This window comes from Danio rerio, chromosome 5, assembly GCF_052040795.2.
Source record: "Danio rerio strain M-AB ecotype USA chromosome 5, GRCz13ab, whole genome shotgun sequence".
Taxonomy (NCBI): Eukaryota; Metazoa; Chordata; class Actinopteri; order Cypriniformes; family Danionidae; genus Danio; species Danio rerio.
The window spans coordinates 130,001-137,500 of record NC_141025.1 but is presented as its reverse complement, the minus strand read 5'-3'; the positions used below and the strand labels follow the sequence as shown (position 1 = coordinate 137,500).

General features: G+C 53.6%; 1 pseudogene; it reads right to left on the bottom strand.

Annotated features, from left to right (window-relative positions):
* Positions 1-3,306: 3,306 nt before the first annotated feature.
* On the bottom strand, positions 3,307-4,487 carry LOC147843739 (18S ribosomal RNA; annotated as a pseudogene).
* Between the last annotated feature and the right edge of the window lie 3,013 nt (positions 4,488-7,500).

Genomic DNA, 7,500 nt, shown 5'->3' with positions numbered 1-7,500 from the left:
GTGGGGCAGCGAGGCACCGTACCTCCTGCGACCTCCTCCCCTTCCTGGTTCAAGCTCGCCCCGAACACCTGTGGGAGCGTACTCTCCTCACCCCCGGCCCGCATCCACGCCCTTTTGAATTTCGATGCTACTCGAGGGCTGCGCATCAGAGATCTCACCAGCGGGTCCGATGAGTTGGCCAAGCGGAATATCCGTCTCGCCTGCATTGATGGGATGTGCCGAGCGAGCTTCTGAATGCCAAGGCCGCCGTTGCGGTTCCTGGCATAAAGTAACCCATTGCAGGTTGACGGTGGAAGATGCAGCCATTTCTTCACCGACTTCCTGATTGTCCCATCCAGGTTTTGGAGTATGACCTCGCCGGCCTCGCTGTGGTCAGCCAGGTAATACAGCCGAGGAATGGCAAACTGATTAAGCATGTACACCTTTTGGGAGGGCTTGAGCAACGACTTCCCAATGCCCTTGCACCACCGGTCCAGTGCCACTTCAAGGTCAGGCTTCTCAATCCCTGCCCAGGGATTGAGTTTTACTCCCAGGTATTTGATGGAGTGTTCGATGTTTGTTAACTGCAGGGCCTTGCCCCCTAGGACCCATGGGGGGCAATCGTTCACCGTGAAAGCACCTCTGCAGGGCCTGACCAAGAAACTGTGACACTTTTTAGGTTGGACTCTGAGGCCGGTGGTTTGGCAGAATTCATCTACAAGCGCAAGGTTGTGTGCCATTCCCCCCCAGGACCCCGCAACCAGTGCCAAATCATCCGCGAATGCCAAGGCTGACACTTTGTGGCCGTCGACCTCATACCCTTTGCCTGTGCGTTCGAGACTTTGGATGAGAGGATCCAAAGCCAGGTTGAAAAGCAGCGGGGACAGAGGATCCCCTTGCTTAACACCAACCCTCACTGGGATGTCTGGTCCCTCTTTCCGGCCTAGCTCGACACTTGTGCAGCTGTTTGTGTAAATCTCCCGGATCAGATTTACCATGTGGGGATCCACGTTCATCTGCTCAAGGACTGACAGCATGTGTTCATGAGAGACGGTGTCAAACGCTTGTGCAAAATCGACGAATACCACTGCCAGTTGGCTGCGCTTTTCCTTGGAGTGTCGGAGGAGACACTCGAGTACTTCGAGGTTCTCCGAACACCCGGGGCTTCGTCGAAACCCTCTCTGTCTTGGGTGCAACGGACACGCTTCCGTTAATCTCGTATTGATCACCCTCGTGAAAAGCCGCAAGACCATCGACCCGATGGTGATTGGTCTCCAGTTGCCGATCTCCATCTCCGCTCCTGGGTCTGAGGACTTGGGCAGAAGCACCGTACGACTTTTCTTCAAGCGAGAGGGGATGACACCTGTGAACCACCACATGTTAAACAGCTGAGTGAGGGTCTCGCACTCAGGGTCCCAGTTGGAAATGTCCCTTTTCCCAACGCCGTCTGGGCCTGGTGCGGAAGCGTTCGATGCATTTCGGAGGCTAGTTTGGACCTCGCTTTTGGAGATTGGCCCGAGGAGGTGGGCGTTGTTGGCCCTTTCTTCCGTCCCAAATCGTCCCAGCCCACCAAATGGACTCGGATTTGCCCATTTGTTTCGAAAGTGCTCATGAATCGCTTCTTTATTGATTGGGCACCTCAATTTGCTTCTTCCGTCTAGGATGTTCGCGGCTAGGCAGGCTGGGTCTTTTCGGAACTGAATTTGGCAATCGTGGTAGGCGCGGCGCTTAGCGAGCAGTTTGAGCCGGCGCCCCCACCTGCCTCTCCTCTGGTTAGGCGCAACAAAAGTTGCGGGTCTTCGGGCCAACCTCCCTGCAGGTAAGCCCTGCAGTGTCCTTTGCGTCGCCGCGTCAACCAGCTCAGGGAGCCGATCGTTGCCATCCAACCATGCTGCGAGCACGCTGTCAATCACCGTACCTCCGTCTCTCGCTGCCCTTACCCACCCACTGGCCACCTCCCGGAGTAGGTCCCGGAGGCCTCCTGGGGGGAGATCGGGTTGTGGCGAGAGAATCGGCGGATTCGCGGGGGGCTCAGACGGTTCTCTGGGCGTCATCGCACGTCTGGGACGTTTAGGGGGGATCCCTTCCCCAGAGGGACCTTCCCCAGCGTCAGCCCTTTCGACTCCAGCTCTCCCCTCTCCATCTGTCGAGGTCCCTTTTTCTTGCCTGTCTTGAGCAATTCTTTTCCTATTGCGGATTTCTGAGTGGACGTGCATCTCATGTATACTACACGCTCTCCTTGTGTCAAATGTCCTACTGCATCCCTCGCACTTAACCACTTTCTCAGGCGGCTCGCCTGTCGGTCCGCGACATTTCGGAATGTGACAGAGGACGGAATGGCAACCCGGAGAGGTTTTCCACATGATTCACAGCTGAATCTAACGGGCACTGTTCCGTGGCGAAATGCAAAGTGTCTTTGCACTTTCACCGCCGTGCTCGCCGACCCGCCACATAGGGGGCAGTTGAAGTCTCGGAGCGGCAGGATTACCACCACTCCCGGGTGCTCCCCCTGCTCCCGGTCCGCTCTAGGTTCAGGCTGGGCTTGGGTGCCCGTTGGTATGGGGTTAGATGGTATCGGCCCATTGGGCTCCTCGACCGAGCTTTCGTCGTTTGGGCTGCCGCGTTGTGCGTTCCATCCTGCTGGTGTCTGATCACGACCTCGACGCCCCTCGCTGAGGCGTGTCAAGACAACCGAGCATTCTCGTAGTCCTAAGCCATGCGTAAGTGTTCGTTTAGCCTCTGGTTTGCGCTTAGGATCTCGCGTTACGAAAGGGACCCGACCCAAAGATCCCTCCGTGGCACCTTCTACTGGGCGACGGGCCATCCAGTATGACTTTCCTTTTGCTGTACTTTCCATGTTTTTAAAGAGGCGGAGGTTAACCCACTCCAAGGGTCATGGATCTGACTCATTGTCGTTAGTCACGCTATTGTCATTGCCGGATGGCCACTGTCGTACGCTCGTGATTCCTGGCCTGGAGGTCACGACGGGGGGATTGGGTAGGGGGGATTGTTCGTTAGGCCCAAATCGGGGAGGTTCTGGATCATCCCATAACAGATGAGTTTGACGTCATCCGGGAAGCTGCCTACCCCAGGGGCATAATCATCCTATCGATCAGTTTTAGCCAGGCCTCACCAGAATGGACCCTCGACTCTATATTTCACCCATCCACGGGTCATCCTCCGGAAGAGCTATCAATCTGTCAATCCTTTCCGTGTCCGGGCCGGGTGAGGTTTCCCGTGTTGAGTCAAATTAAGCCGCAGGCTCCACTCCTGGTGGTGCCCTTCCGTCAATTCCTTTAAGTTTCAGCTTTGCAACCATACTCCCCCCGGAACCCAAAGACTCGTGGTTTCCCGCACGCTGCCCGGCGGGTCATGGGAATAACGCCGCCGGATCGCGGGTCGGCATCGTTTACGGTCGGAACTACGACGGTATCTGATCGTCTTCGAACCTCCGACTTTCGTTCTTGATTAATGAAAACATTCTTGGCAAATGCTTTCGCTTTCGTCCGTCTTGCGCCGGTCCAAGAATTTCACCTCTAGCGGCGCAATACGAATGCCCCCGGCCGTCCCTCTCAATCATGGCCCCGGGTTCCAGAAACCCACAAAATAGAACCGGAGTCCTATTCCATTATTCCTAGCTGCGGTATTCAGCGGCGGCTGGGCGGCCTGCTTTGAACACTCTAATTTTTTCAAAGTAAACGCTCCGGGCCCCGAGGTACCGGACACCCAGCTAAGGGCATCCGGGGGGCACCGGGAGGCAGGGTCCGGGACAGGCGGTGGCTCGCCTCGCGGCGGACCGCCAGCCCACTCCCGAGATCCAACTACGAGCTTTTTAACTGCAGCAACTTTAATATACGCTATTGGAGCTGGAATTACCGCGGCTGCTGGCACCAGACTTGCCCTCCAATGGGTCCTCGCCCATGGGTTTAGGATACGCTCATTCCAATTACAGGGCCTCGAAAGAGACCTGTATTGTTATTTTTCGTCACTACCTCCCCGTGTCGGGAATGGGTAATTTGCGCGCCTGCTGCCTTCCTTGGATGTGGTAGCCGTTTCTCAGGCTCCCTCTCCGGAATCGAACCCTGATTCCCCGTTACCCGTGGTCACCATGGTAGGCGCCTAAAGTACCATCGAAAGTTGATAGGGCAGACATTCGAATGAATCGTCGCCGCCGCGGAGGGCGCGCGATCGGCCCGAGGTTATCTAGAGTCACCAAAGCGGCCGGGGGACGAGGCCCGACCCCCGAGGGGGGAGCCCACGCCGCACCCGGATGGGTTTTGGATCTGATAAATGCACGCGTCCCCGGCCCCCGGGGGGACCGGGTCGGCGCTCGTTGGCATGTATTAGCTCTGGAATTGCCACAGTTATCCAAGTAACGGATGGAGCGATCAAAGGAACCATAACTGATTTAATGAGCCATTCGCAGTTTCACTGTACCGGCCGTGTGCACTTAGACCTGCATGGCTTAATCTTTGAGACAAGCATATGTTACTGGCAGGATCAACCAGGTAGCCCCGAGCAGAGTGGTAGAGGAAGAGAGCTCTTCCTCGCTCACGGGTCTCGCGCTGCCGCTCGCGCCCCCGGAGGGGGCGAGGGAGGCGCGGCCGCTCGCTGTGTGGGGTTTTTGCGGGGTTGTGGTCACCGGGAAATGCGACGTGCTTCGCGGCGAGCCCGGCCGAAGAGCGGAGAGCGCCCGCACCGGCGCCGCCCTCCACTGTGAGAGAGCGGCGAGGGAGGCGCGTCGACCTTCGCTGGGCTGCCGGTGGAGGACTTTCGAGGTAGACCGGTCGTCTGAGTCCTTTTCCCAAGGAGCGAGGGAGTGCGGAGGAGGCCCCAAGGAGGCCTCGCTCTGCTGCGGGTCTGAGGCCCGAATCGGGGAGGAACCACCCTGCCCACAACGGTCCGAAGGGACCGGGCGAGGGGCCTACCCCAGGGGCGTCGTAAGTTCCCATCGGTCAGGTGACAGAACAGCAGGGCGCTGCTGCTATCGAAGTCACCCCCGGCAGTCGTTCCTGCTGAGGTGAGGGGCCCGTTTAGAAGAGAACGGTGCACCTTCTGGGGCCGTCGTTCTCCTCTAAGGTCTCCTCTAAAGACTTCCCAACAAGTGCTGAAAACCAAAGTCCACGAAGTTTCGCCTTCGCCGAAACCTCGATGGCAGGTCAGAGAAAACCGGGGTGGGGTGGGGGGGGGCCTATCGGCTGGTGGGGGGGTCCTCCCGCCTGGCGTCGACCCGTTCACGTGTCCTAGTAACCCAAAGTGTCCCAGCGCCCTGTCTTGTGCGTCTTGTGCGTGACTGTAGACATGTAGAGAGCCTTCCTCGTAACGTCCCCGGTGGATGTGTTCTGCAAGTGCCAGGCGAGCCCTCTCCAGGCCGAACGTATTCCTGTTGAGCCTTAAACGAACGTCGACTCTTTGTGCCTTTTTTTTCTCTCTCCTTGAGAGTGAGGTGAATCGCCTTTTAGTTGGTTAAAAAATAAAAAAATAAAAAAAGTTTATTCAAGGATAACATCTAAACCCCCCCCACAATCCCCCCCCCCCCCCCCCCCCCCACACACACACACAGAGGGATTCACTTTCCAATAGAAAATGTATAAAACAAAAAAAAAAAAAAAAAATTTAAAAAAATCCTACCGATGACCCCAGGCCAGCCCATCAGCTTCACTTTAAATAAAAAAAAGAAAGAAATTTGTGAAAAAAAAAAAACTGCCGCAGACCCCCGGTCACCCCATCAGCTTCACTTTGCGAGAAAAAAAAAAAAATTAGAGTTAAAAAGTAGACCCCCGGCCATCCCATAGGCTTCACTTTGCAAGAAAAGTAGTAAAAGAAAAAAAATTGAAAAAGAAAACTACCTGTCACCGCAGAACCCCGGTCATCCCATTGGCTTCACTTTGCGAGAAAGAAAGAAAAAAAAAACCGCTGACCCACAGCCAACCCACCAGCCTCACTTTGTAAAAAAAAAATAATAATAATTATAAACAGAGTATATCCCCGGCCATCCCATAGGCTTTACTTTGCAAGAAAAGTAGTAGAAGAAACAAAACTGGAAAAAAAAACTACCTGCCACCGCAGACCCCCGGTCATCCCATTGGCTTCACTTTGCGAAAAAACAAAAACTGATAAAATACTATATACATACCTACATATACATATATATATATATATATATATATATATATATATATATATATATATATATATATTTGTCTGTGTGTGTGTGTGTGTGTGTGTTAAAGGATATATCATGCTTCTACCAGAAATATCCCAGAGACCCACCATCCCCCAAGTGAGACTTTGTCAAATCATTGGCTTCACTTGGCAAAAAACAAAAACTGAAAAAATAAATAAAAATACCTCGTCCCCCGGCCACCCCATATGTATGTGTATATATATATATATATATATATATATATATATATATATATATATATGTGTGTGTGTGTGTGTGTAATTACATATATGTGTTTGAGGTAAAGGATCTATCACGTTTCTACCAGAGACCCACCATCCCCCAAGTGAGAGTTGGACAAGTGTGCCCTAACCTTAACCCAACCATACAACCATAAACCCCTAACTCTAAACCTCAACCTAACCCTAAACCCAATTTTAACTCCACACCTAACCCCAACCCAAACCCTACCCCCAACCCTAAATCCAACTTTACCCCTCAACCTAACTCCAAACCCTACCCCCAACTTTAACCCCACACCTAACCCCAACCCAAACCCTACCCCAACCCTAAACCCAAATTTAACCCCACACCTAACCCCAACCCAAACCCTACCCTAAACCCAAATCTAACCCTAAACCCTACCAAGCCTAACCCTAATCCCCAATTCTTTAAGAAAAGACCCACCATCCCCCAATTGAGTGTTGGACAACCATGGCCTCTGTGCCTCTCTCTCTCTCTCTCTCTCTCTCTCTCTCTCTCTCTCTCTCTCTCTCTCTGTCTCTCTCTCTCCCTCCCTTCCCCTCCTCTCTCTTTCTTGCAGGGTGAGCTGAATCGGCTTGACTTTGACAAAAACGAAGGAAACCCACCACTCCTAAACAGAGAACAGGAAAGTCATGCGCCGAGTGAGAGTTGGAGCAGTGGGCCTCGACGAGGCTTGTGCAGTGTTCCAAAGAGCAAGAAAAGACCCACCATCCCCCAAGTGAGTGTTGGAACCACCAGTGACTCTTTGCCTTTTCTCTTTCTAACCCCCCCCCCCCCTTTCTTACAGGGTGAGCTGAATAGGCTTGAGTTTTACAAAAATGGAGGAAACCCACCACCCCTAGACAGAGAGCAGGAAAGCCATCCCTTCAGAGAGTTGGAGGAGTGGGCCTCGATAAGGCTTGTGCACTGTTCCAAAGAGCAAGATAAGACCCACCATCCCCCAAGTGAGTGTTGGATGACCAGTGGCTCGCTTTCTCTTGAGAGTGAGGGGAATCGGCTTGACTCTACAAAAAGAGGACAGACCCACCATCCCCCAAGTGAGTGTTGGAACCACCAGTGACTCTTTGCCTTTTCTCTCTTTCTAAACCCCC